The sequence below is a fragment of the Toxorhynchites rutilus genome, chromosome 2, assembly GCF_029784135.1.
Source record: "Toxorhynchites rutilus septentrionalis strain SRP chromosome 2, ASM2978413v1, whole genome shotgun sequence".
Lineage (NCBI taxonomy): Eukaryota > Metazoa > Arthropoda > Insecta > Diptera > Culicidae > Toxorhynchites > Toxorhynchites rutilus.
Window position 1 is genome coordinate 314830914 of NC_073745.1, and position 27810 is coordinate 314858723.

The 27810-nt window shown below is 39.3% G+C and overlaps 1 protein-coding gene and 1 long non-coding RNA gene across 4 annotated transcripts in view; both read right to left on the reverse strand.

Annotated features, from left to right (window-relative positions):
• The window catches only part of LOC129764372 (uncharacterized), a 330024-nt gene that overhangs the window by 66721 nt on the left and 235493 nt on the right, over positions 1-27810 (reverse strand). The gene's annotated exons all lie outside the window — the stretch shown is intronic.
• LOC129764373 (uncharacterized) lies at positions 12728-13600 on the reverse strand. 2 transcript variants are annotated; one of them, XR_008741124.1, is made up of 2 exons: positions 13362-13600; positions 12728-13296 (listed from the first exon to the last, which is right to left on the reverse strand). It is a non-coding gene; the product is annotated as an uncharacterized LOC129764373 (long non-coding RNA). The 2 variants fall into 2 exon arrangements; XR_008741123.1 differs by having other exon boundaries at positions 12728-13301.

Consider the following 27810-nt stretch of genomic DNA (forward strand, 5'->3'; position numbering starts at 1 on the left):
CATTAAGGGTGCCAAATCAGAAAACACGTCGCATTTTTATGAAATAAAGTTAGTGTCAATAACTATTTTTGCCGCTAGCGGATTTTGACGATCTACAACGAATCGGAAACCCCCTAACATTTGTTGACGTGGGACTACGTCTAACCGGAATATATGGGGGGTTAAATGAAAACCTAAACACAGGACAGAACAGATGCAGGAATACATGAAAGAATGCGAATGCTTATAACTGGAACATTTCTTACTGGATCGGAAAGATGTTTGCATCAATTGATAGGGAATATTTCTACGCATCTATCGCAATTAATAAAATGTTAATTTTCTTTACATAAACAATTAAATAACTGTAAAATGTTAGGCATTATCTAAACGCCCTAACTGCCTCGTTTTGATTGGTCCGATTTACAATTTCCCCAACACAGGCATCAAAACCAAGCAGCCTCGAGAAAATTGGCATTGCAAATACATGTAAGTCAGGGGCATTTTTGTTTCGACTGTTTACCTAATACAGACTTCTAAACCAAAGTGTCTGGGAAAATCGGCATTGCAAGTACATGCAAGTCGGTGGCATTTTCGTTCCGACTGAAATGTGTTCGCTTAACAGACTGCATGTTTCCCGAACATGGTCTTGGGAAAATAATTTACTAGGAACCTGGGACAATCGTGCAGACACTAGAGGCGAATGAACTTTCATGTTTAAAACCTCTATAGTATAAAAAGTAGAAGTTGAAGTTGCTGATTCGTGTAAGCCGGAGGTACTTCTGCATGTTTTTTTGCACTCCGAAAAGTGTTTTCCTAACACGGAATTCAAGAACGTGTACGAATATAGCGCTTTGGCTCGGTTATTCAAGATTGCATTGAAGGATATGCCTTCATATCTTCTGCTCACTGAATTTTTAGGCATACCATTTGATGATTAGACAAAATGTTAATAAACATTTGCTGCGATAACGCCTATTGATTAAACAATATGCGTTCGACGTACATGTCAAAAACGAAACTGAGTACCTGAAGTTCATCAAATCAAGCAATTCGCGGTTCGAGAAGTGCGTAAATTTGACAGATACAAACTCCAGAGGGAAATGTAAAATAAAATAATCTTTTGGTAATTCTTCCGTTCACATATTTTGTCCTAGGCATCATACCAAACAAAACGAAGAACATAATCTATCACAATGCATGAATTAACCTTACATGGCATTTCTTCAATCTTTTCACTCACAAAGCAAATATATTGAACTCAATTGAATTTGGAAATTGTTTCATTAAATCAAAAATTTAATCAATACAAACAAATGATTGCTAAGGTAAGGTACCTTTTTTCCCCCCTGTTGGGCGTGAACCACTGCTAACTATTTTGGTAGTTCAGAATAATGGACGCAAAGTGCCACGTCAACATTGCGGTTATATCATAGATATAACCCACCCTTTTTTATGCTATATATGACAATCCCCTGATGTGTAACGGGTTCTAATTGATGAAAACTAGAAGCATTTTCAATTTCCCATACATTTGTTCTGCTAATTTGTGAGCTTTCGTACCCATGACAGCTTAGCTAAACCAGTTGCTTTAAGGTGAAGGTGGACGCTAGCCAGTGTAGTAAGTATTGGTAAACCCACGTGTAAAAATGGGGTAATAGTGTTTGTGAGAGAAGAGCAGAGCACACGTGCGAATTGGAACTCTTTTGGTATCAACAAGTTCTTCCGCATAGTAACTCGATGTTTATAATTCCTTAATATTTTCCTTCGTTGATCGTATTGTTTTCACATACTCACGTTGGAGAGCCTTAACCCTTCTCTTCGTTGGCCGAGGCATTTTGATTGAATGTAATACTTTTCCGTTTACTGTTTTTGAAAGTATGGGCAGCCGTGGCAGTGTTCCGAGCTCTGATGACATTAAACGCTATGACTCAGGAATAACATTTTATTGAGTGGTTTTTATAGCTGTTTCGATTATGTTGTCTGGCATCAGTGTCGAAAAATAACGATGCTTTCACCAATACAAACACCATTGCCGAAGATTGAAAAATGAAAATTTCATTTTCAGAGCAATAGCACGAGTTTTCCGACGTTTTTCACTATACAGTGCGACAGCGGATGAAAATTTAATATCTTGTGAGTAATCGATTAGAGTTTGGTTGATATTACTTGATGGGAAGTGTGCGAAAACAATCATTTTCTTCACACTGTTTCGCAAAATTATTGATTTTCGGGCGAGGGGTAAGGGAGGGAGATGAATGAAATGAGCGCCATTGTGGCAGCCATTTGTGGCTAGCTTCCACCTTCACCTTAAGCCATCGATATATGGCTTTGAATGCGTACGTGCGTGAATCTTAACCCATATATACAAATAGCATCGTCGCTACGTTGGATTAGTATCTGCTCACGTGTGCATTGGCCCTGTAGAGATGTAACAATCACCTAATATGTTGATGCCAAATGGACGATTGCTTTTTGGTGCAAATTTTGCAGCAGCGATAATAAATATAAACAAAGAGGAAGGTAGCGGAAGATGTCGCTGCATTATAAAATAATATTCGATGTTATAAACAAGCGACTTGAATAAAATAACAGCGTAGTTCTATGTCAACAATGCGGTCGTGTCTTGGACACAACCTGGTATAATTTTTTGACTTTTTTTTTCTATATCACTGAAGAAATTCTCATTTTTTATTGAACACCCGTTCAAATGAGTACATTCCATACCAAAATATTTTACTTCTTATATCAGGCATGTCCAAACCAATTTATGGTACCAAATTAAAAATTAGGTATCCTTTACTATTTTCTCCAGCTAAAGAAAGTATTTTTGGAAAAAGTCACAGGAAGGTTGTGTCCGAGACACGACCGCATAGTTGACGTAGGATTCCGTTAGGCTATCTGTTGATATTGAATATGTTTGAAGAATTACATCGTTAAACTTTTTGATAAAGATTTGATTTTAATGTCTCTATTAGGGAACACATTTCGGTAGGAACAAAAGTGCCCCCTACTTTCATGTATTTGTAATGTCAATTTCCCCCAGGCTGCTTGGTTGTGATGACTCTATTAGGAAACACATTTCGGTGGGAACAAAAGCTCCCCCTACTTTCATGTATTTACAATGCCGATTTCCCCCAGGCAGCTTGGTTTTGATGTCTCTGTTAGGGACCTGCCGCATGTATCGTCAATTTCGACCAATCAGAAGTGGGTATTTCCGTTAGGATAGGGGTTGACATGTTTCAATTGTTCGATAGTTAGTTTCATGACATATATTATTTTCTTCAATACAAAAAATTGTTATGGAGTGCCGAAATCGAATGACGCAAAAATTTCATCAATCCATCATGAAATGACTGAGCAATAAGCGTTTGAAATTGGACAGTTTTCACGGTGTGCTCGATATTCGATTTTCAATTTGTACCCCAATATGTTCCCGAAAGACGTCAAAGGACAACCACATTGAGTTGCATTGGTGTGGTTACATTGCTTCGTTCGAATTCGCCAGCCTCTATCGAACAAAATTATTTGTTTATCTTTGTTAGTTATCGTACAATCAAATTTTCGTGCGTACTCCGAGCCAATGTCACCTTAGCCTTAGCAGGGGCGTGGATTTAACTGTTTGACTGGATTGAGGAAAAAAACTGGAAGAATCCAGTTAAACTGGAGCATTGGCAACGCTGGGAGTAACATACTTGATATTTTGTATGGACGTTGCATATCGCCACTCAGTTCAGTTTCTGACAGACCAGTGTAGAGATTCGATATGAGACTGCTAAGTTAAATATTAATTTGAAAATGTTTCTTGATCTCATCACATCACATTTCAAATTGGGATCGTTGGTTCACCTCATCTTGTATGCAGTGGCGATATATATTATTCGCGATAAAATACTCGCGAAAGTCTATGGACAGTGCAATCGTTGCGGTCATACTGGACATCGACCCTCCGCTTGTTTTTTTTTTATTAAATCGCTTATTTTTACAGGCTCAGTTACATAAGTTTAAAGGAGCCAAACTCCTGACTGTATTGTTACAAGTATATATAAACATTTTTCCTTAATTCTAATGTTAATGGTGTAGAAAACCGATTACTCGCGGTCTACTCGAGTTGAGAAGGGTGACATATTTTCTTCAGGAAAAGGAAGGGATAAAAAGATATGTTGACAATGTTCACTCTCACATTCACACTCACATTCATTACACTCAATTCTTAAGCCTATCTTATATCTAATATGTTTTTACATTTCACCTTATTCTATTGTTAATAAGAAGGGATTTGATTTTCGCGAGAAAAGGAAAAGGAGAATATAAGGATATAAGGACAATCAGACACGAAGATCGATAACTTTTAGGAAGACATATATACATGTAATCAAGGTCTAAACCAGCCAACACATCTCTCACCGGCACATTGGGCTGTCTTCCTCTAGCCCGAAGAGAGTTTTCTAAATTCGATCTGGCAACAAGATACTCCTCGCACGACCAAACAACGTGTTCGACGTCGTGGTAACCTTGGCCGCAGGCACAGATATTGCTGTCGGCAAGATCAAAACGAAATAGTAGCGCGTTTAACGAACAGTGATTGGACATGAGTCGGGAGAAGATGCGAATAAAGTCCCGACTCAAGTCCAGACTTTTGAACCATGGTTTGAGGCTAACCTTAGGGATAATTGAGTGGAGCCACTGGCCCAATTCATCTTCGTTCCATTTGCGTTGCCAGTTAACGATGGTATTTTTACGAACTAAAGAATAAAATTCATTGAAGGCGATTTGACGCTGATAAATTTCGCCTTCAATTGCACCTATCTTTGCTAATGAGTCAGCCCTCTCATTACCCGGAATTGAGCAATGTGAAGGGACCAGACAAAGGTAATGACATAACAGCGTCTGGTTAAAGCACTTCAAATTTCTCGTATTCTCTCAAGGAAGTACGGCGAGTGTTTTCCGGCTTCACTGAACGGATAGCTTCGACAGAGCTCAGACTATCCGTTACAATGTAATAGTGTACAACAGGTCGTGAGGCGACGCTGTCCAGCGCCCAGTGTATTGCTGCCAATTCAGCAATATACACTGAGCAAGGATTCTGAAGACTGTGGGAGGTGCTAAAAAATTCGTTGAACACTCCAAATCCTGTGGACTCATTCATAGAGGACCCATCAGTAAAGTACATATTATCACAATTGATACGCCCATACTTTGCATTGAAGATCGTAGGAACGATCCCCGATCGATGATAATCTGGAATTCCATGGATTTTCTCCTTAATGAACATATCAAAATATACAGAGGAATTGATGTAGTCAGGAAAACACGAAGTAGTCAGGAAATATACGAAGAAGGATCAACCTGCATGGAGATGAATTCATGATATGAAGTCATGAATCCAGAATGAAAATTTAGCCCGATCAGCTGCTCAAAAATTCCGATCACCAATGGGTTTATAACCTTACACCGGATGAGGAACCGAAGAGATAATAAATTGAAGCGATCTTTTAGTGGGAGTACGCCTGCCAAAACCTCGAGGCTCATGGTATGCGTTGAGGGCATACATCCCAACGCAACACGGAGACAAAGATACTGAATTCGCTCGAGTTTAATGAGGTGTGTTTTGGCAGCTGATTGAAAACAGAAACTGCCATACTCCATCACTGAGAGAATAGTTGTTCGATACAACATTATAAGATCTTCGGGATGGGCTCCCCACCAGGTGCCGGTAATTGTACGGAGAAAGTTTATTCTTTGTTGGCATTTTTGACGTGGGACTACGTCTAACCGGAGTATATGGGGGGTAAAATGAAAACATAAACACTGAACATGAGGGAAAAAAATGCAAGATTTCAAATGCTTATAACTCGAACATTTTCTACTGGATCGGTGAGATGTTTGCATCAATTGATAGGGAATTAATATACACATCTATCACAACTAATAAAATGTTATTTTTCATTAGATAAATAATTGAATAACTGTAAAATGTTAGGCGTTATCTAAACGCCCTAACTGCGTCGTTTTGATTGGCCCGCTTTACGGTTTCCCTAACAAAGACTTCAAAACCAAGCAGCGTTGGAGAAATCGACATTGCAAATACATGAAAGTAGGGGGAGCTTTTGTTCCCACCGTAATGTGTTTCCCTAACACAGACTTTAAATCCAAGGAGCGTGGGGAAGTTGGCATTGCGAATACATGCAAGTCGGGGCATTTTTGTTCCAACTGAAATGTGCTTCCTTAACACAGATTTCAAATCCATGTAGCTTGGGAAAATTGGCATTGCAAATTCATGCAAGTGGGGGGCATTTTTGTTCCGACTAAAATATGTTTTCTAAACACAGGCTTCAGAACCAAGGTGTCTAGGGATGTTGGGATTGCAAATTCATGCAGGTCGGTAGTATTTTTGTTCCGACTAAAATCTGTTTTCCCTCTAAAGACTTCTAAGCCAAGGTGTTGCAAATACATGCAAACTGCGAATATTTTTGTACTCGCTTGCTTTTGTGCAAACTAGAGTGCGTTTCCCCAACACGGTCTCGTAACGTAAATATATTGAATTCAATTGAATTCGGAAATTGTTTCATTCAGTCAAAAATTTAATCAATACAAACAATACTAAGCTAAGGTAGTCCCACGTCAACCTTACGGTTATATCATAGATATAACCCACCCATTTTTTACTCAGATACCTAATATGGGCCCCCCCAAGTACATTTGGAGTCGAACCAGACACCAAGATATTTGAATGACATAGCATGAGTGATCGGTTTACCCAAAAGTTGAAGCTTTGGTTTTGCTGGTCTATGCTTCCTAGAAAAAACCACCATCTCTGTTTTCTCCGTGGAGAATTCGATCCCTACCCAATGGCCCAGGTTGAAAAATTGTTCAAAGTATCTTGTAAGGGTCCTTGCAGGTCGGATTCGTTTGATCCTACGACAGACACCACACCATCATCTGCAAGTTGTCTTAGGCTGCAATTTTGTGTAAGACAATTGTCGATGTCGCTTACATAGAAGTTGTACAAAAGCGGGCTTAAATATGAGCCCTGGGGGAGGCCCATGTAAGAGAACCGACTTACTGCCGAATCTCCGTGAGAAAAGTTCAAATGTTTCTCACAAAGCAAGTTATATAAGATATTATTCAATAGAGGCGGCAGACCCCGAGAGTGTAATTTGTCTGACAAAACCTCTATTGAAACAAAATCAAAGGCCCCCTTTATGTCCAAGAATACTGAAGCCATTTTTTGTTTTTCGGCGTAAGCCATTTGAATTTCTGAAGAAAGCAACGCAAGACAATCGTCCCCTTGCCACTGCGGAACCCATATTGTGTATCTGAGAGTAGGCCATTCGTTTCAACCCATCGATCAAGGCGAAACAAGATCATTTTCTCCAACAATTTCCGTATACAAGACAGCATTGCTATTGGGCGGTACGAATTGAAGTCGGACGCGGGTTTTCCGGGTTTTTGAATAGCTATAACTCGTACTTGTCTCCAATCATCTGGAACAATATTATGTTCCATAAACCGATTGAATAAGTTCAACAAGCGATGTTTTGCCACATCAGGGAGGTTTTTCAACAAGTTGAACTTAATTCTATCCGATTCCGGAGCAGAATTGTTACATGAAAGGAGAGCAAGAGAGAATTCTACCATCGAAAACTCGGAAGCAAGATCGCACCTATCTTGTGAAATATCTCGAACAATTATTTGTACAGGAACGGAATCGGGACATTCCGTGCAAAATTTAAAATCCATCGATGTGAATATTCCTCGCTTTCATTCATTGAAGAGCGATTTCTCATGTTTCGAGCCACTTTCCATAATTTTTTCATTGACGTTTCTCGTGACAGACCTCCCACGAAATTTCGCCAATAAGCACGTTTTTTCCCTTTGATCAAGTTTTTAAATTGATTTTCAAGGGATAAATACGTTTGAAAATTCTCAATGGTTCCACTTTAAATGCATTCGATTTATCCTGATAAAGCTTGGAACTTTGGCTATCCCACCATAGATTGGGAGGCCTTCGACGAATAGTGGAACCTGGGATGGGTTTCGTTTAAGCGCGAACCGCGCTGTCATAGATCAAACGAGTAAGGAAGTTATACTCCTCCAATGGAGGTAAACCATCTTTGGAATTGATGGCTAGAGCAATCGCGTCCGCATATTTTTTCCAGTCAATGTGTCTTGTGAGGTCATATGCCATGTTTATAGATTCAGAAGAATTCGACCCAATGGTGATGGAAATTTTGATTGGCAAGTGATCACTACCGTTGGGATCCTGGATTACATTCCACTTGCAATCTAACGATAGTGAATTCGAGCAAAGCGAGAGGTCAAGAGCACTTGGGTTAGCAGGAGGTTTAGGTACACGTGTTGTTTCCCCTTGAACACTGGGGAAACAACACGTGTCATATATACAACGGTCATATTGAAGCTGTTACAAAGGTCATATATCAACGATGAACGATTGTCGTCGTACTGTTCCCTCCAGGCAGTTCCGTGAGAGTTGAAGTCTCCCAAGATCAATCGTGGCTCAGGAAGGAGTGAGCACATGTCAACAAGTTGCTTGCGGCTAACCGCAGCTCTCGGAGGCCAATACAAGCTGACTATACAAAGGTCTTTGCCTCTGATGTTTGCATGACAGGCAACAGCTTCGATCCCTCCAATAGGTGGAAGGTCAATTCTAAAAAAAGAGTGACACTTATTGATCCCCAATAGTACCCCTCCGTATCTGTCATCGCGGTCCAAGCGTATTATATTAAAATCGTGGAAAGAGAGATCATTTTGAGAAGAGAGCCAGGTTTCGGACAGTGATATCTCCGACCTCTCTATTTAAATTAGACATCAAGAGAGATAATCATTGCAAGGAGGGGCCATGTTTGCATCCATTGTTGCAAAATTGTCTTCAATACTGGAAGCATTGAGATGACAATGGTTCTGATGGAGTCGGAAACATTAAAACACTTGAAGATTTGATCCAAAAAGTCAGACAACTTTATAAATCCCGATTAGGAAGTTGAGCTGGACGGAAAAATAGGGACAGTTGGGGTTTTTGATGTCCCCTCGAGTGCTGGGTCGTTCGAAGATGAACTATTCCCACGGAAGCCAGGAGGAACCTGATTTTGCTTGTCCGCTGCACTCGATTTTTTAGGCAAGCTAACAGGGGGTATCACCGGAGGGACTTGTCCTTGAACTTTGGGAGTGGTCACATTTTTGCGCCGGGGATTCCCTTTGGAAATAACCGTTGTGCCCCCGCTAGCTGTGTTCGCTTCTATTTCGTCAACTGGCAACGTAGCGAAAACATTATGTGTGTTGATTGGTTGTTGCTCTTGAGCCAGTGGAGAAGCTCCCTTCAAAATTTCCGCAAAAGTGCGCTTCGAGCGTTCCTTCAAAGAGCGCTTCTGTTTACCCCAGCGACTTTTGTAAGTTTCACAAGCTGAGAGGTCATGTGGGGATCCCCCGCAATATGGACATTTATGCTCAGTCGCACTGCAGGATTTCCCCTCATGTTGCTCTCCGCAAGTGGCACAGCGCTCCTTGTTGGCGCAATAATCTGCTGTATGACCAACTGACTTGCATTTGTTGCAAGTCATGGGCTTTGGCACGAAGAGTCGCACTGGAAGCCTTAATTTATCCACCATAACGTAGTCAGGGAGGGCGGAACCAGCAAAAGTTACTCGAAACGAGTCGGACGGCGTGAATTTTTTTTCTTCCCCATTCTGGGAAACTTTTCCTAGTTGCTGGCAGTCCAAAATGTTAATTTGCTTCAAAGGGAGCTGTTTAAATCTGTCATCTCCCTCTTTTATTATTTCGCTCGTCAGACCCGTTTCTGTAATCACCCCCGCAATTTCTACGTTATGGCAGGGCACATATACGCGATATTCTATTACAAAACGATTGTCGACAACAATATCGTTAGCGAGCTTCCGATTAGCCACGACAACACGCAGTTTGTTCGGTCTAACCTTTCTAATTTCGACCACGGAGGAATAATATCTTGCCAGATCTTTAGAAATTTGAATGGCATTTAGAAATTTTCCTTTTGGTTTGGGCCGGAAGAAAACAACAAATGGGCCTGATCCAGGTGAATCTTCTGGATAGACATTGACACGAGGAGAGGAAACAACTGAGGGGGAGGACGAGGTCGATTGTTGAGCGGGATCAGGAACAGTAGGACTGGGAGGCAAGTTCGGGAGTTGATCGGAAGCGGGAGCAGGAGATTGAGGGGGTGAAGAGGAACGGTTTGCAAATTTTCTTGAGGGGGGCTTGTTTAGGTGACTTAACTCTCCCTCTAAAGAGACATCCGAGGGGGGAACGCGTAGATATGGAGGGGTAGACAGTGGATTCAATCTCCATGTCAACGGTTCCTTCTTCATCTGCCATTTAAAGTGCCAGTACACTTTTTAGTTAATTTTTCAATTTTTTTTTGTTTTTTCTTTCTTAACCTAATAAAATTATTTATACTTATAATGCACACCACAACAGTGCGGATAATCTCCAACGCGTATCAATCCTTCGGTGCAGCTGAACCGGTGTATCGCACCACAGCACGATAATGGTGTCGATGACGAGAGGCGATAAATTCACCAGCACACAGCACACAGCGCCCGCGCTGCAGGCCTTCTTCCTCCTGCTTGTTGTGTCCGCTTCAATGCAATCCAGTTACAATCTAGGGAATCCCGTTAATGCGCACAATCACTTGACCAGTCACGAGAATAACGGTATCACTTCAACGATACACGATAACGAAATATATGCGTCCGGCGGCTTCGAACTTAGGAAGACGAATGTGACCCTCCGCTTGTTCGCATCGTTATAAATTTTGCCGAATCTGTCGCGAGCGAGGCCATGTTGAATCGGTTTGTTCCCAGCTGACACCACTCGAGCGATGCCCTTATTCCGGCTTCTGGGGAGTCCATCTAATGGAATTTGACGTATGTTGTACGTTGCTTATTACACGAAAAGAAGGCGTTCGTCCAAATGTCCCGCATGCGGGAGCAAAAGTCACCAGATATGTGCATACCTGAACCGAAGATGTGGCCGATGTCGCGTGAGAGGACACATCGCAGTTGAATGTCAGGGCTTTCGACTCTACGCGAAAATCGTGCGGACGACGAAGATAGTTTTATTCGTTCATTTATTTTGTCATTTTCATTCAGTTCTTTACACTCTATCCTCCGCGCATACGGTCTCAGACCGAAAGTCAATAAATTAGTTTTGATGCTGAATTAAATAACTATTAAAATTGAATGAAGCTGAAGAAACATATTTTCTGGAGTTTTTTCATTTAATTATATCTTTTTCTTTGAATAAATATCAATAATGCCTATAACTGCACAATAACAATATTTCAGAGAAACGTATCGTCTGTGACGTCGTGCGCGAGTAGGGGAAAAGGGGGGGAACTCGACCACCTATGCAAATCACCTAATATTTCCAAACCAATACGGTCTAAATAAAAAATGTCACATTGTATACTAAGCTACACGTGTTTTCTCTCAATCAATATTGTTTAATCATTATATCAAGCTTTAAACTACCAAATATATCATAAAATAAAAGAGATGAGATGGACATTAAAATTTGATACAGGGTGATTTGGACCATCTGTGGGGTGATTTGGTCCAGTGTGTGTTTCATCGAAAAAAATATACTTATGTTTATGTAAAGTATTTTGGGATAATGTTTCAATCAGTAACAGTGTTCTGGGATCGATACCAGGTGTCTTGGCCAGATTCCAGACCAGAAAAATTGGATTGAGACCATCTCGAATTCTGCATGGATTTTTTCACTGTTCGAGCATTTTTAAACAGTTTCGATGCTTGGTCAAAGAAAATCCGTTCTTGATGGCCTGCGTTGCTCTTTCAAGCTCCTCCTTCTTCCAAAGTTGTCTGCCCATCCTCTTTTTGTAATTCAGCGGCATCTGGAATCAATTAGACCAAAAAAACCTCAAATCTGTAGGACCAACTCACCCCACAAAAACGTGTCCATGTCACCCCACACAACATGCAAAAATTAAAATTCATAAATTTCATTTATTTTTATCAAAATTCAGTTTCGTTGCATCAAATTGTTCCTCTTCTGTAGGCGAACAGAATTTTACTGTACAATACACGAAAAGTTTGTATTATCAGCGAGAAAAACCTTAAAACCCCGATCAGAAAATTCACAATTTTCGACAATCAAAGTGCCTGCTATGTTAATGCTACCACTTTCTTCCACCTGTCGATTTTTACCAAAGTTTTTTTACGTTAGTTACATACGGTTCATTAATGGAAGAAGATGACATTATAAAAAATCCAAGTTAAGCCGTACTTTTTGAGATAATGGGGTGGTTCAAATCACCCCGTATGTTCAACTCACCCCGTGTTACCCTATACGAGTTATGATTTTGAGCGCGAGTACGGGATGGTTAATTTTGATTCTTTGTTCGAACACTATTCCATCTAAATTGTTTCTAATAAAACTATGCTGCAGAAATACGGTTGTTTATTTCTACGTATGTAATTTGTTTGACCTTGAAGCTTATCACAAATGAAATCTGCAGCCATTTTGATGGTGGCAATTCTCAGATCAACAGTATACAGTATATGCCAAGGAGATGTATTCTTAGGCAAGTTTTAAGTGCTTTAACTTCGTTGAATACTATTCGTTTTCAATTCATTTACAGCTACAGTTTTATGTACCGGCGACAATGTTACTTGGAACTTGCGCAATTATATAGAAATCAAAGACAGTCCTTCGTCAAAAAGAAGAACAATTTATTTTTGTAATAGAATTTTATTGTATTTAAATTAAATCCTCACCGAGGAAATGGAGTTCAAAAAATGTGTATCAATGCCCAAATGGCACGGAGTATCAATAGGATCTTCACTGTTGGCGCGATTTTCCGGTACAGTCGGAAACCCGGACATACGGCGGCTATGTGTCCTTTTACGTTGCATCGGACACATCTCCGGTTCGAGTATCTGCACGACGTGTGGTCCCTGCTACCACATGCCGTACATCTGGATGAACGCTTGCCGTTCGTGAAGTAATCTACGTAAAACAGAAGAAATAATATTTGCCAGACACCGGCGTAAGGGCTTCGCTCGTCCGGTATCACCTGGGGACAAACCGATTTGATGTGGCCTTGCTGGAGACAGATAGTGCAAACTTTGAAACGATGCCGGCAAGCTGATTGCCGATGTTCAGCATGACCGCAGCGATTACACTCTCCATCGGCAATCGTGTAATTGAAGTTTCTATCCCATATTATGTACACCGCCGCTGCGGAGATGATCCAAATTAAAATAATTGAAAGGTACTTTTCAGTATCACATCGGATCCCTACACTGGTCTAGAAGAAAATGAATCTAGTTGCGAGGCGTAGTAGATTAAGATTGTTTTTCAACCCTTCACAATGAAGAAAAGTTTGCGCGAATGTTTGCGTATTCTTTCCGCCAACCAATCAGAACAAAGCACAGGATCACTTCCGAAAAAGCGAAAAAAGATACGAATTCACGTTGTTTTGACAAGGTATCGCGTTAAATACAAGGTACTATATCCCCGACAATGACACTTGCGTGAGGTCACTTATATCGGTTTTGTAAACAAACGCTGGAATCTACGAGTGTAAAAGTTCAAGCGAATGCAGTGTAGTAGCGTTGTAAACAATGTTTTTCAATGTGGTATGTGCGATTCACATAGCACGTTACGGAGAAGAACGTCTACGCTCCGTCAACGTCTCCACCAATTCACACATGCAGTCAAGGCTTCCACCAGCACCGTCACGTCAAATGCCAAACGAATGATTTATTTAATTTTATTCATGGTGTCGCCACCTACAACAATTTTAAATTGCAATGCCCTCTTTCAAATCAGCATGCCTAGAATCAGTTCTGAATTTTGAAAAATTCAATGAGAATCATTGAATTGAATTATTTAAATGCTTAAACCCCGTAGTCCGACCCTTATGCAACAATAATAATAAATAGAATAATTCTGTCAACTAGTCGCGAATGATTTTCACTCCGAAATTTGGAGCTAAGAGATATGTTGGCATAAAAGTCACAGGAGGGTTGTGTCCGAGACACGACCGCATAGTTGACGTAGGATTCCGTTAGGCTATCTGTTGATTTTGGATATGTTTGAGGAATTACATCGTTAAAGTCTTTCATGAAGATTTTGTTTGGTTGTTGGGTATTGTTTGTTCACTCCACCAGTGTTTACCGAGTGATTATGACAAAAGTATGGTAAGCAATAATTGGGTGGTGCGTATGAGATAGAAGATGCCAAAATGGAATGAAATATGATGAAAACCGCCTACATTTGTGCTAAATTTTTTACAATACACAATCGGTCATTGATATGAAATTTCACGAGGCAACCAACATTTAAGTTCCAAATTTACATTATATTTGCTAGAATTAATCGTATCACTCACCCTACTTGCAATATAAAAATGCCTCCGGCTTGCATATATTTACAATGCCGATTTCCTTCGGGCACCTTAGTTTAGATGTCTCTGTTAGGGAACACATTTCGGTAGGAACAAAAATTCGCCCTACTTTCATGTGTTTGCAATGTCGATTACCACTAGGCAGCTTGGTTTAGATGTCTCTGTTAGGGAACAGCCGCATGTGTCGTCAATTTCGACCAATTAAAAGTGGATATTTCCGTTAGAATAAGGGTTGAGATTTTTCAATTGTTCGATAGTTAGTTTCATGACATATATTATTTTCTTCAATATGAAAAATTGTTATGTAGTGCCGAAATCGATTGACGCCAAAATTTCATCAATCCATCATGAAATGACTGAGCAATGAGCGTTTGAAATTAGACAATTTTCACGATGTACTCGATTTTCGATTTTCAATTTGTACCCCAATATGTTCCCGAAAGACGTAATCCTACAGTAAGTTACTTATAAAGCGATATGCTAAGGCACCACTCAGTGTCGCATGGGAGTCGATTTTGACCAGTAATTGGACATTTGCGACTGGTGGCGACTTTCAATGTGGGACCATAATTTGGGCTCCGAACTCAATGTTTACAAAAATGTCCAGCTAGAGGTAAAAATGTCTAATTAAACGTGTTGCATCACAGATCTGTTCAATTAGCTTAATATCGATGTAGATGCAAATAACTGTACAACCAAATCAAAACAAAACCTGAGAAACAAAGCCAAGACAAAAAGCAAACGAGCCGTCCGTCTCCGTCAATTATTCTTTTCTACAAACCCTGCCGGTCGTTTTCGTTGAACGTATGCTGACGGGGCGTTACGTTGCTGGTGTATGTGAATGTTTTCATGAGAATTGCATGGTAGAATCATTGACGTATCGTGACGTGACGGGACGTGAACGTGACGTGTATGTTGTATGTGAATCGCACTTTATGCTTCACTCTACGTATATAATTGTTCTATTCTGCAAAACAAAGTGAGACAAAGTGACAAGGTAGTCTGGACTGACTAGTGCATCAGTAACAGTGAGGCTGTGACGTGTTATCTTTGCGAGCATCGTGGAGCGGTGAAATGAATTTACCTAAATAAGTTTATTTCTTTCGTATTTTAGTTAAATGTATACATTTAGTTATTGCAGCGTAAAGATAATCTATTTAGATTTTCTTTCTAATCAAAACCTAGGGTTGTGGTTCGGTAATTCGGATGTTGGCTTCCTGAAGTTCGCTGTAGCTTTCCGATACCTCCTGCTGCAGTGTTTGAATTAAGCTATCAGAACCGGCCGAATCGCTAGGTTTATCATTAGAGATGTTGATGGTGCTGCTCCTGATTTCCTTTGACGGAATATCCCTCTCGGGATAGTCTTGTTTCGTTTTATTAGAAAACTGTACCGATTCCACGGATGTTACGGATATTCTTACTGGATTTAACTCTTGTTTGATGTCAATCGAGACCTTTCGGCGAGCCGTTCGGTTTTGATTCTCCGAGGCATGAGAATCGTTGGCCTTTCTGACAGTAGGAACAGCTAAAAATAAACTGTTTTGTGTACTCTGGATTTTTTTAAATTTACCTGTTGGTATCAGTTTTCGGCGATATTGTACTTCCAAACCAACGATATGCTTGAAACAATCTGGACTGAAGTGAACCGAGCAAATGAACATGTTTTTGGTATTGCTGTTTAGGTCTTGTCCGAAGAATCGAAGCCATTTCTTCCGAATGGTCACATACCTCGGGAATCGATGAAATGATAATTTATGGGATAGGTTTTCATAATTCGAGTTGGACTCGAGCCCGGCATCGATGATCGAACGCTCACGCATCCGGGTGCCATACATCGAGCCATAGAGTTGTCTGAAAATGAAAATATTTATAATTCCGTCGCAGTTGAGCCGCCGCTCAGGGCACTAATTCCGAAAAGCCTTTAACTTTAATGGTTCACTAACTCCTCTATCTCACGTATTATTAGTGTATTTAAAAAAATTGCAAAACAAGTATTATATGCAACAAAAAAAACCTTATTATGAATTGCTTTGCGATCGCTGCTTTTCGTCAAAGCTAAGACGTCATAGTTGAGAGGGTATAAGTGACTCATGTCGCTACCCACTTCGAGTCCAGATTACTTTGTCATATGCGTACCCTGGCAAAATTTCAGCTCAATCGGACATAATTTAGGGGTTTCGCAAAGCGCTCAAAGTTTTGATTTTGTGACCCTCGAAAATTAATCGCTACTTTTCATGCAATTTAAAGACATTTGGAGTTTAGGTTTTTTTTTTTTTTTTGAAAATCCCGATTATATGTACCTTTGGTGATTTTTGTGTTTTCAGAAAACTCACATTTCGACGTCTGCGACATTTGAAAATGAAGAACGATTGAGCCAATATTTTGCATAGGGTATTGACGAACTCACGTTAGATTAACAACCAAATGGAGTAGCGAGTAAAATTATGACGTTTGTTTTGTTTGGTTTGAAATTTGTTTGAGTTTTCTGGAAAATTCAGATTTTGTCGTAGGACTACGTCTTTCATTTCTGTACCGGGGTGTAAGTTCAAAGTTTCGGAAACGAGAGAGTGACGCTGGACTGCAAGGTTTTGAACGTTGATACCTCTTTACCGGCTGAATGGAGTGGTATAATAATCATTTCATCCGAAAGAGAAAATGTCAACGAATTATATTATTGTCACTTATTGGTCCAAAAAATCGTTTCAATAGTTTAAAAATTGCTTTGAAAGCAAGCTATTGAAATCATAACACTCTAGCTCATTGATGATGATTGGTGATCGCAATGTGTTCCCGAACACGGACGCAAAATCTAGGCACCTGGAGAAGCCGTCATAGCGAATACATGCAAGCTGTGATTCGTTTTGCTCGCTTGCATTAGGGTATGGTGACATTGACTCGGAGTACGCACGAAAATTTGATTGTACGAATAGAAACAAACAACTTTGTTCGATAGAAGGTGACGAATTCGAACGAAACAAGGAGAATGCAATGTAACCACACCAATACAACTCAATGTGGTTGTTTACTTTTACTATTACATACAATTCGTACGACCACTTTTCTGCATCCAGTGTCACCGCCGCCTTAGTGTTTGGGAAACCATAGCGGACATACGCAAGGCGTGAGTACCTCCACTCGCATCAGTTTCTGTTCTGCTTTCGCATGGAACAGTCATGAAAAATTGGCGATCTAACGTACAAATCTACACCTAGGCGGCGCTGCGGTGAAAGTGATGATGGTTTTAAATTTTGCAATATGAGTTTATGGAAGATTTGTAGTTCTTTCCATAAATCACAATGTTATAGTCATAAAAGATTATTTGATTGCGATGAGTTTGGAAGAAAATTAATTCTGCTCAATTTTATATATAACATGTTATTTTCTTACCTCGTTCAGTAGTGAAAATTGTATAAAAGTTGACAATGGTTGAATCAAAATAGGAAATTCGAGAGCACAATCAAAAACAAGTTGAAAAATGCATGGTTCCTGCATGTTAGAACTACCTTGGAAAGTCCGGAAGTAAAATATACCTGATTTGTTTCTGAGTTTTAGGTTAGCTTATCATCATTTTCTTAGTTCAAAAACAAAATCCAGATATCTCACCGATCGTTTGCGTTTTGCGTTAGATCGCCAATTGCCACATCACGATAGAAACGAAATGAATTTTATGCAAGGTTATATAGACTTTATTTCGTTTTCACCGTGATATGGCGCCGTCAGTTTCTATTCTGCGTATGGAGTGATCATGAAAAATCTCGTGTCATTCTTACGAAAACAAAAATGAATCATATATCAAACATTTTCAGTTGCTTTTACAAGGCCACTCAAATTCCATCGGTTCGTTTCGGGAAGAGTTGAATTTTATGCTAATAACAATTCCATACTTATACTCATCTATACACAATAACAAGAAAAACTTTCAGCAATCTTTCAAAATATTCATTCATTCATGCATTAACCCTTTCGTTACGAGCGTCGTCTATAGACGACATCCGCGCGACGAGCTGTGTGTACGAGCGTCGTCTTTGGACGACAAGAAATTCATACTGTACTTCGATCACACCAGCGCGATGTGCATACTTTTCGGCGCAGTGCTCCTTATAGGGGTAGCACTTTAGCGGAGGACACTGCCGTAATGAAAGGGTTAAGAATTGGTTCAGATCCAATTTCAAATAAATGATTGCTGAGCGAACGGTAGTCCTACGTCTATTTTGCGGTTATATCACAGATATAACCCACTTCTTGTTTTTTCTTCCAATTTCCCGGTTAAAAGTATTCATTCTAGTTTGCCAGGATTCACTCACTCTCAAGCTGGAGAGGATACAATATCGTTGCTTGCGTATAGCCATGGGGTGTTTGCATTCGATGAGTCTCGAAGTCTTGGTAGGAGTATCCCCACTTACTCTTCGGTTCCCAGAATCATCCTACATATTTTTCATTTTTCATTTTTTATCTGCCCATGCGTCAAAAAATCCATGGAATCCCAAAAAAAAAAATGGAGTTAGATCTGATAGAATGTTCTTCACTAATAAACGGGTCCACTGGCTTCGGCATCTTCAATGAATATTCCACTGCCTCTTTCAAACTCAGAGATCCTTGTTCCATGTATGTCGCTGAGCTGGGTGCTCTTTACAGATACAAACGACACGGGCCGAAGATTGTGCAGGCCACTGAACATTCACCAAGAGCTGAAGATGATCAGAATTGAGGTCCAATAGAAGGTGGATTTTATAATCTTTTAAAATATGTGAATCCGTAAAAATATACTATAAAACTACTATAAATAATGAAAAAGACAATTTTATTTATATTTTTGAACATTCGAATACCTGATTTGACACAGGTGCGCTGAATTAGAGCATTCAAAAAAAAAATGGACAGGCCATGATAATATGTTCGACAGGACTAACCAAAATCATTTACCTTATAAGCATTCAAAATCTTTTATTTTGGTTTCACATACAAATGAAACACATGAAACACATATTGAAAAATTTCGGAAACCCATGAAGGAAAATGAGAAAAACCGGAAAATAGAATTCCCATATGTACTACAATTACCTCGTGATAAGGGTTGTTAGTCCATTTGATGATTGCGCTAACGAAATTGATCTTTGTTCGAAAGTGAAAATGGATTTTCAGGTGAAAAAACGCACTCCTAAATCGTCTTCTATCTATATAAATAAAAATGGATCGCCAGATGTGTTGGTAAGCGCAAAAGTTCTGCGATTGAACTCTCGAACGTTTGCATAGCAAGAAAACATGTATGTTTGAAAGTATTCACATCAAAAAATCAATTTTGGGCGGGATGAAGTTCGCCGGGTCAACTGTGCTAAATGATTCTAGGGAAAGACCACCTCGATGAGGAAATCGCAAAATAATTTAATTTCGAAACATTGTAAATATTTGCTTGACAAAAGTCTCCATTGGAGTGCTGCAAAGCTTCAGCAAAATCCGGCTCAAACACTTGAGGGAAATAATTTGTCGCGCGAACAAACAATTCATCCTAATCCAATTGATTTTCAGCGGTTTAATCAAATACACTCTCTCTCCGTTGCTCATTACTACTGTGTTAAATTGCCCTCTACGGACATCAGGAAATCGGAGTACCTCTGAAATCAAAATACAAATCTAAATACCGTCTCCGGTACACTTGACTGCCATCGCCCGCTGCTTGTCCTCTCACCGTTGGCTTTGTAGATCCGAACGGACAAAGTCTTTCATCGTCTTGCTTTTATGGAATCACTTCTTTTCAATTTCCGCCGCCCCAATGGATAGCAAATGAACATCAATTCCCCCGTATTGGATCAAACGACGTGGGAATGAAATATTGGAATCGGTTGCCAAGGATGCTACAGATGAGAGTACCGGTGGGGACACGCAAAAAAAAAAGATTATTGATGGATGTTTGCAAATAAACAAATTGCGCGTGGTAAAACATAAATGCACTCCTGCTGCCACAGTCGGTTAATATCTATTTTTGTGCGAATGACATGTAATCAAATATGCACACTTTAGCCATTTATCTCTGTTTGATGACGGATGGCTAGAACTGATGTTTGATTGAGAGGTTTGCGTACACAAATAGTTACAATAATCGATCTAATCAGTACATATAACGGAATGAATAATTAACATGATGAAGTACATTGTCGACTGATGACGCCAATCCCCGGAACCGACCGGTGAATGTGGGTCATATTCCACAGGGCGCAATCGGGTATCAACGGGAACAAAAACCATAGACTGGTTTAATTAAATTAATTATTATACAAATCCGACATTGAGCGTTGCGTCAGGATCGATCATCCTGCCGCCAGATAGTAAACAGTTGAATGTGGTCATTTATTTGCGGACGAATAGAAATAATAAATATATGAACGTGAAAGAGGTAATTGATTGCTGACATGTTGAACAAGTGATAACAACATCAGTAACGAGTTGTTGCCGTTTATTCGATAAGAGTATGACCAGCGAGCATTGGCTCTGATGGCCGAATGGTGGATAGCGGTGTCAATGCTGAGAAAAAGAGAAATGAGAGCTTAGGGTTCGATGCATGCTAAAAAACATTCTTCGAAATTTTGGTATAAAAAATGTTTGAATTTATAATAATTCGCAAAATACAATCATGGCAAGTTTTTCAGCAATCAAAACATCGCAAGAACTGATGAAAATCATTACCAAAACATCTCGATTCGGTTTCAGAATAAAAATGAAATTGAAATGCTCGATACACTCGATACGATTAGTAGATTTTCCACAGGTATCTGAAACCATCATTCATGAGCATCTGGTGAAGCTTGGTCACGTAAATCGGAATGATACGAGGGTCACTATTTATATTTCGGGAATAGGAACAAAAACAAATAGTTAAGCTGCGAATATATTTTTATTGTTTTTTCAAAGTACTCGCCACGATGATCGATACACTTTTGCATGCGCTTAAACCAATTTTCAAAGCATTTATTCCAATCGACACGAGCCTTTTTTTTGAGCGATTGTCAAATTATGTGGGATCCAACGTGAACATAATTTTCGCACAACTAAATCATGTAAAATCGCATATATGCTGGTGGAACTAATGCTTAGGGATGCCTCAATCTCACAATAGGTTACATGACAATCTTGCTTAATCATTTCGTGCACAGCATCGATGTTTTCTGGCACTACAGTCGATTTTGGACGACATTCACGAAACTCGTCGGACAGCGAACTACGACCACGATTGAATTCACTATACCAGCGATACACAGTGGTTTTTGATGGAGCTTCATCACCAAAAGTCAAATTAAGTTGATTGACGCACTCTTGTTATGATAATCCACGTCGAAAGTCGTAAAAAATCATCGCACGAAAATGTTCACGATTCAGTTCCATTTTTTTGCCGAGACCAAACATTCAACTAAATATAAAATAAACAAATAGCGTCCGTATGACAAAATGTTCTGAGTACGTATATCGTCAAAAATGTCAAACTTTACGATGGAACCGTCAGATGGACTCACATGACATCAGTGTTGCCAATTCCCGAAATATAAATAGTGACCCTCGTATATGAGTTCCGCATAATTTGGTCGAAAAAGATTTCATTGAATGCATCTCCATCCGTTATTCACTTTATAAACTAAACGCAAACATGTCGTTTTTGTTAGAGGTGTTCTCGTGGTGACCTTCTCAGGTTTTCCAAACATAACTCTCGGTCGTCGCGATTGGAGTTCTACGAAGCGTACGCGCGATGAATAACAGAACATATCGCTGGGTCGATTGCCTTCACGATTGAAGTTACAAATACGGAGTGCGCGCGACGAATAACGGAAAACATATATATCCGGTCCGATTGATCGATTTAGTTCTCAGGTTTCCATCGCCGCGATTAGGGTTGAACAAGGACTACACGTGTTGAATATATTTTTGGTATCATTGGTTTTATAGGAGTTCTCTCGGTTATCTTCTTAGGTTTCCCAAACATAATTCTCCGTCGTTGAATTTGAAGTTCGATAATAACGCACGATGAATAACGGAATATTTCGCCGGTCCGAATTATTTTACAGATATCGTTATCGTTAGGTAATAAAATTCCATTTTCTTCCTTAAATAAATTCACGCGCCCCAATATACTTGATCAGCAAGCTTCGATTCTGGGACCGAAAGACGTGCGTTTTCTGAACCACCGATGATGTGGTGAGATCGAATATAATCAAGACGCTTGATCTATACTGATCGGTAGTTTATTTGAAACTGACTGTTCTTAACATTTCGTGCCCTATTTATATGATTGGTACCATAGTCATTTGAATGTGGAATTGTTGTATGGGTTGCGTCTTTTCGCCATAAACAATTACACTTTTAATAGCGGGTTCGTTTCCATCTGCTCCGGTCGTTTAACAATTTGCTTGTTCGTTTGTTGTGATTATCTATATGTTGTTTTGTTGTGTTGTTGTATTTTGTGATATGATAAGTATTATGTGCAGTATCAATCTAATCAATGTTCTTTACAGGTGATTGTTTCTGAAGCCAAGGTAAGTGACAATAAATATTCATTGAAAAATAATGCAATTATCCATCTTCTATTCTAGGCACGGATTCCTGCGGCTAATTTCGATTAAGTCTTCACATTGTGTTTTTTTTGTATAGTTGTAAGTAAAGTGTATAGTTGTGTAATATTTTGTTTTGTGAATAAAGTGTTTTTTATAAATAAATTCTGTGTATGTTTTCAATGCTTTCCGTCTCGGCCGTACCATTGGCCTTGATAAAGACGGTTTGGATATAGGATTACACTGGAGGAATAACACACTTTAGGAATTTACTAACGCAGAAATACTAACTTAATAACGGTCAGATTACTATTGCGATGCTTCGCACACATAAGTTGAGTGTGGAATGAATGAATGGATTGGGGATTGATTCGTATTCGTGCTTATGCGTAGGACTTCAGAAAACGCTTCCAAATCCTAAAGTTAGAGGCTCTTAAAGAGGCTTTTCAAAGTTGAAACTAATTAAAAATTATCTGCAGTCATTGATGCTTAACACGTTGAACTCCGACCAAGCTAGGGGTTCAACAAAGAATTTTCCGTTTGGCTCACAAAGGCCCGATAGATAGGTTCGATGCTGAAGCTGATTCTGAAGTTACTGATTATGACGCCAGTCGATTCTCATTTAACTCAAATACCTTGCATAGCTATAAGAAAACCATCATAGATAATCACTAAATCATGCTACAATTTCAATTTCACGCGATCGTAACTGTCATTATCAGATGATTAAAATATCAACCCGATGATGAAGCGTCTATTAAGTCGGTACACACACAGGAACCGGCTTGCTTTGACAAGAGGGTGACACATTTTACAACGTTATAAAACTGCTCTCGAGAACGCAAACCCCCCAACTGTGGCTGTATGACGTATGCACACACACACACACACACATACTCAAACCCGTGAGACTCATCTATCAGATGCTGCAGGGTTGCATCGCGAGAATTTTCACTTTCCTAAGTTATTTATATCCACATATATTGTCGCGTGTGATACACTTTTCATTCGCCCGCAGTTTTTTGTTGTTCATTCTTCAGTTTCGGGTTGAATAATAATGGATGACGAATTTACGACGCGGACGAGGATTTCCCTCTGAATTGGGCGGGTTTTACGAGGTTTAATTATGAACAATGAATAAAGAGCGTGTAATGACGGGGATAAATTCGAACGAATATTTTAAACTCGGTAGTAAACGTTGGTGTGAAAAGCGGGCGGGAAATGCAACGTGCGAATGGATGGGAAATGTTTCGTGTTAGTGTTAATAACAAGACTCGTTTCGAAGATGGAAACATGATACGTGACGACAGCAAGCGATTAGGAAACCGTCTAACAGTGAACCGTTCCACATTTCAAATTAACATTCTGTCTTAATGTTTTGTGGGGTCAGAATATTGAGTTTCATTTTCTAGCAAATAATTAGCAAATGAACGAATCCTAGAAATTTTTTTTTATCAAAATCTATGTTGTATCTTTTGCGTTCACTCAACAAATATAATCCGTTTTGTCATGATTCAATTCATATCGCGCATTTACATCTGTCAGTAGTTTTCCGCCCAAGATTTTCCGGCAATCGGTTAAAGTGAAAATGTGCTGAAAGTCGTTTTCCCCAGAGCGATCTCTTTCCATCTCGGAATTGCCGAAATGTTCACACAAACACAGCTTTCCGCTCTATTCAAGCGCGAAACGAACTGAGAATGTCAATCGAGTTGTCACTTACGGAAAGGTTTCCGACACGGTAAGGCATATGAAAATCATATTGTTCTTTGATTGGCTGCTTCAAAGAATCCGGCGAGAATTCGAAGAAATACGTACCTCTTTCAACTCGTCTGTCCCGTGACAGTGCTTCTCAATAGTTCATTCCCTTGGGTGGAAACGAACATACACAACGGTTGCGATTTTTCCAATCTGTGTGTTTTTTTCCATCGTGAACCCACTTTATCCGGAGGAAAAAAAGTCCACCATAACCCGCAGAATGCGATCCACTCCAATGGCCGACCAGTCGTAATGTCCCGCTTTTTACACACAGCTCAAGCTGAGGATTTGTCCTCGCAGTTCCGCTTCAATCAAATTGAGTTTAAAAGTTAAGGAAGGACTTTCCATTCCCCTATTCGCTTCCACATCAAGATAGGGGCCTTGAAGTTGTAGGATGAATTGGGTTGTGATTCCTTGCTTTGGCCATCGTGGCGGACAGTTTCCTACTTGTTGGGATAATAAATAATTGACTGGGTACTGGGAAGGCCTACTGCCAGACATGCATTATTCATTCCGTCAAATGGCCCTTGTGAAATGGGCTAAATGGTGGATTACGAGAAAAGATACTGTGAATATATTATATTTGTTTGTTGTTTGCTTTGTTTTTGTCAACTGGGAAATTTGAATTACTCACTGTGAGTGTAAATCAGAAACAAATAGGTATTTTCTATTGTGCGATTTTTTTTCGGAACGTTGACATGTTTTTGTACCGCATTAAAGAAATTATATGATGAAAATGATAACGATCTTCTTCCGTAGTCATCATTACCACGTAGTGTCTAATGCATTCACAAAAATTTGAGGTTAAAACAATTTTGAGGAAGACCCTTTTTGTGGACGGCTGAAATTCAAAAATCAGCAACTGAGAAAAACGCATTCAAAGTTTTCTAGCATATTTGTCTACCAGAAGCTTTAACCCATTCTAGGCCAAGCGTTCGAAAAGTCGAACAGCAACTTAATCATTTTTCATGTCTTTAAAAGACAACCATATGGTAATGTTTTTGCACCAAAGGATAGCTTAATTTATTAGCTACCACTTACTATCTAGTTCATCCAATTTTGTATAACTTTATTGGGCAATAAATTCTATTTAAAGCAAGTATGTTTGGAAGGTGTTTCCAATTTCAATTAAAATCTATCTATCTATCTTCTATCTTCTATATATATAAAAATGGAGTGATGTCTGTCTGTCTGTCTGATTCTTATAGACTCGGAAACTACTGAACCGATCGACATGAAAATTGGTATGTAGGGGTTTTTGGGGCCGGGGAAGGTTTTCGTGATATTTTGAGACCCCTCCCCCCTCTCTAAGGGGGGGCTGCCATACAAATGAAACACAAATTTCTGCATTACTCGGAAATTAACCAAGCAAACGAAACCAAAGTTGGCATGTGAAAGTTTTAGGGTGCAATAAATGTTTCTATGATGGTTAGACAGTCCTTCCCCCACTCAAAGGGGGGGCTGCCATACAAATGAAACACAAATTTCTGCATTACTCGAGAATTAATCAAGCAAATGAAACCAAATTTGGCATGTGGAGGTTTTAGGATGCAATAAATGTTTCTATGGTGATAAGATACTCCTTCCTCTCTTAGAGGGGGCTGCCATACAAATGAAACACAATTTTTTGCATTACTCGGAAATTAATCAATCAAACGAAACCAAAGTTGGCATGTGAAAGTTTTAGGGTGCAATAAATGTTTCTATGATGGTTAGACAGTCCTTCCCCCACTCAAAGGGGGGGGGGGCTGCCATACAAATGAAACACAAATTTCTGCATTACTCGAGAATTAATCAAGCAAATGAAACCAAATTTGGCATGTGGAGGTTTTAAGATGCAATAAATGTTTCTATGGTGTTAAGATACTCCTTCCCCCTCTCTTAGAGGGGGCTGCCGTACAAATGAGACACAAATTTTTGCATTACCCGAGAATTAATCAAGCAAATTAAACCAAATTAGGCATATGGAAACTTTAGGGTGCAATGAATGTTTCTATGGTGGTTAGATACCCCTCCCCCCTCTCTTAGGGGTGGCTGCCATACAAATAAAACACAAATTTCTGCATTACTCGAGAATTAATCAAGTAAATGGGCGGGACGAAGTTTGCCGGGTTAGCTAGTACCCAATAAAATACAAAAATATGTGAACTTTTCTACAGTATTACTTTGATAAAAGAACATACATTGCGATATAGGACATAAATCATTCGATTGGGCCTCCTAAAAGAAAATAACAGCCGGGAAAATCGAGTGTTCGAAAAATCGAACGTTGGCCATAACCAACATTTTTCTCTTCTTAACCAATACCAACACATCTAACCTCCGCAGCGCATTTTGGTTTGTTTACTTTCGAAGACGGAAGATTTTCATTTCTTTTTGCATTTTCAATTGTGACTGTTTGCAAATACCGATTAATTTAGCAAATATTATTGAAAATCTGTACGATTTTTTGTCCGTAATAACTTTAAGTGATTACGGCCCGTGTGTTCGTGTGTGCAGGTACTGGAGAAAATGATCAGTACGTGTAACGCAAAGTACGTAGAATAAGAAGGTAGTCTACTCCCTGCTTCGTTCAAGTCGTGGTAGCCAAGAAAAAAAGCAAAAAATAGTAATAAACCATCGATTGAATTCATATAAATTTTTTTTATTTTTTAAATTTTAACGCAAGAACTGTTTCAAAATATGTTTCGAAATGATGAAATAGCAGTTTACTTAAGTATTTTAAAATTTGAAACAGTAAAATTATCGCACCTGTACTATAAAAATAATGCAAAACCGATAAACAAATGTGTGGAGAGGTTATATTCGATTAGTTTATCTCATTCAAAATTATTCTGTTCCGGCATCGCGGGAGGTGGTACTTCAACATTTTGCCGAAGTAAACAAAAACTGTTCAGTATGAAATCGATAAAAAATTACATAAAACCTTACTTGCAGTAAAAAAGTGGTACACTATCGTGTTTACCGTCGGGTTCACTTGCGATTGTGTCACTTTTTTTAATTTTTAGAACTTTTAAAATCGGGAAATATTTAAAAAACTTCGGAACTTCGAATAAATCGAGGATTTTTTATTACTAACATCGTTGTGTGTGTAATACATGCGCTCTCCGTGTG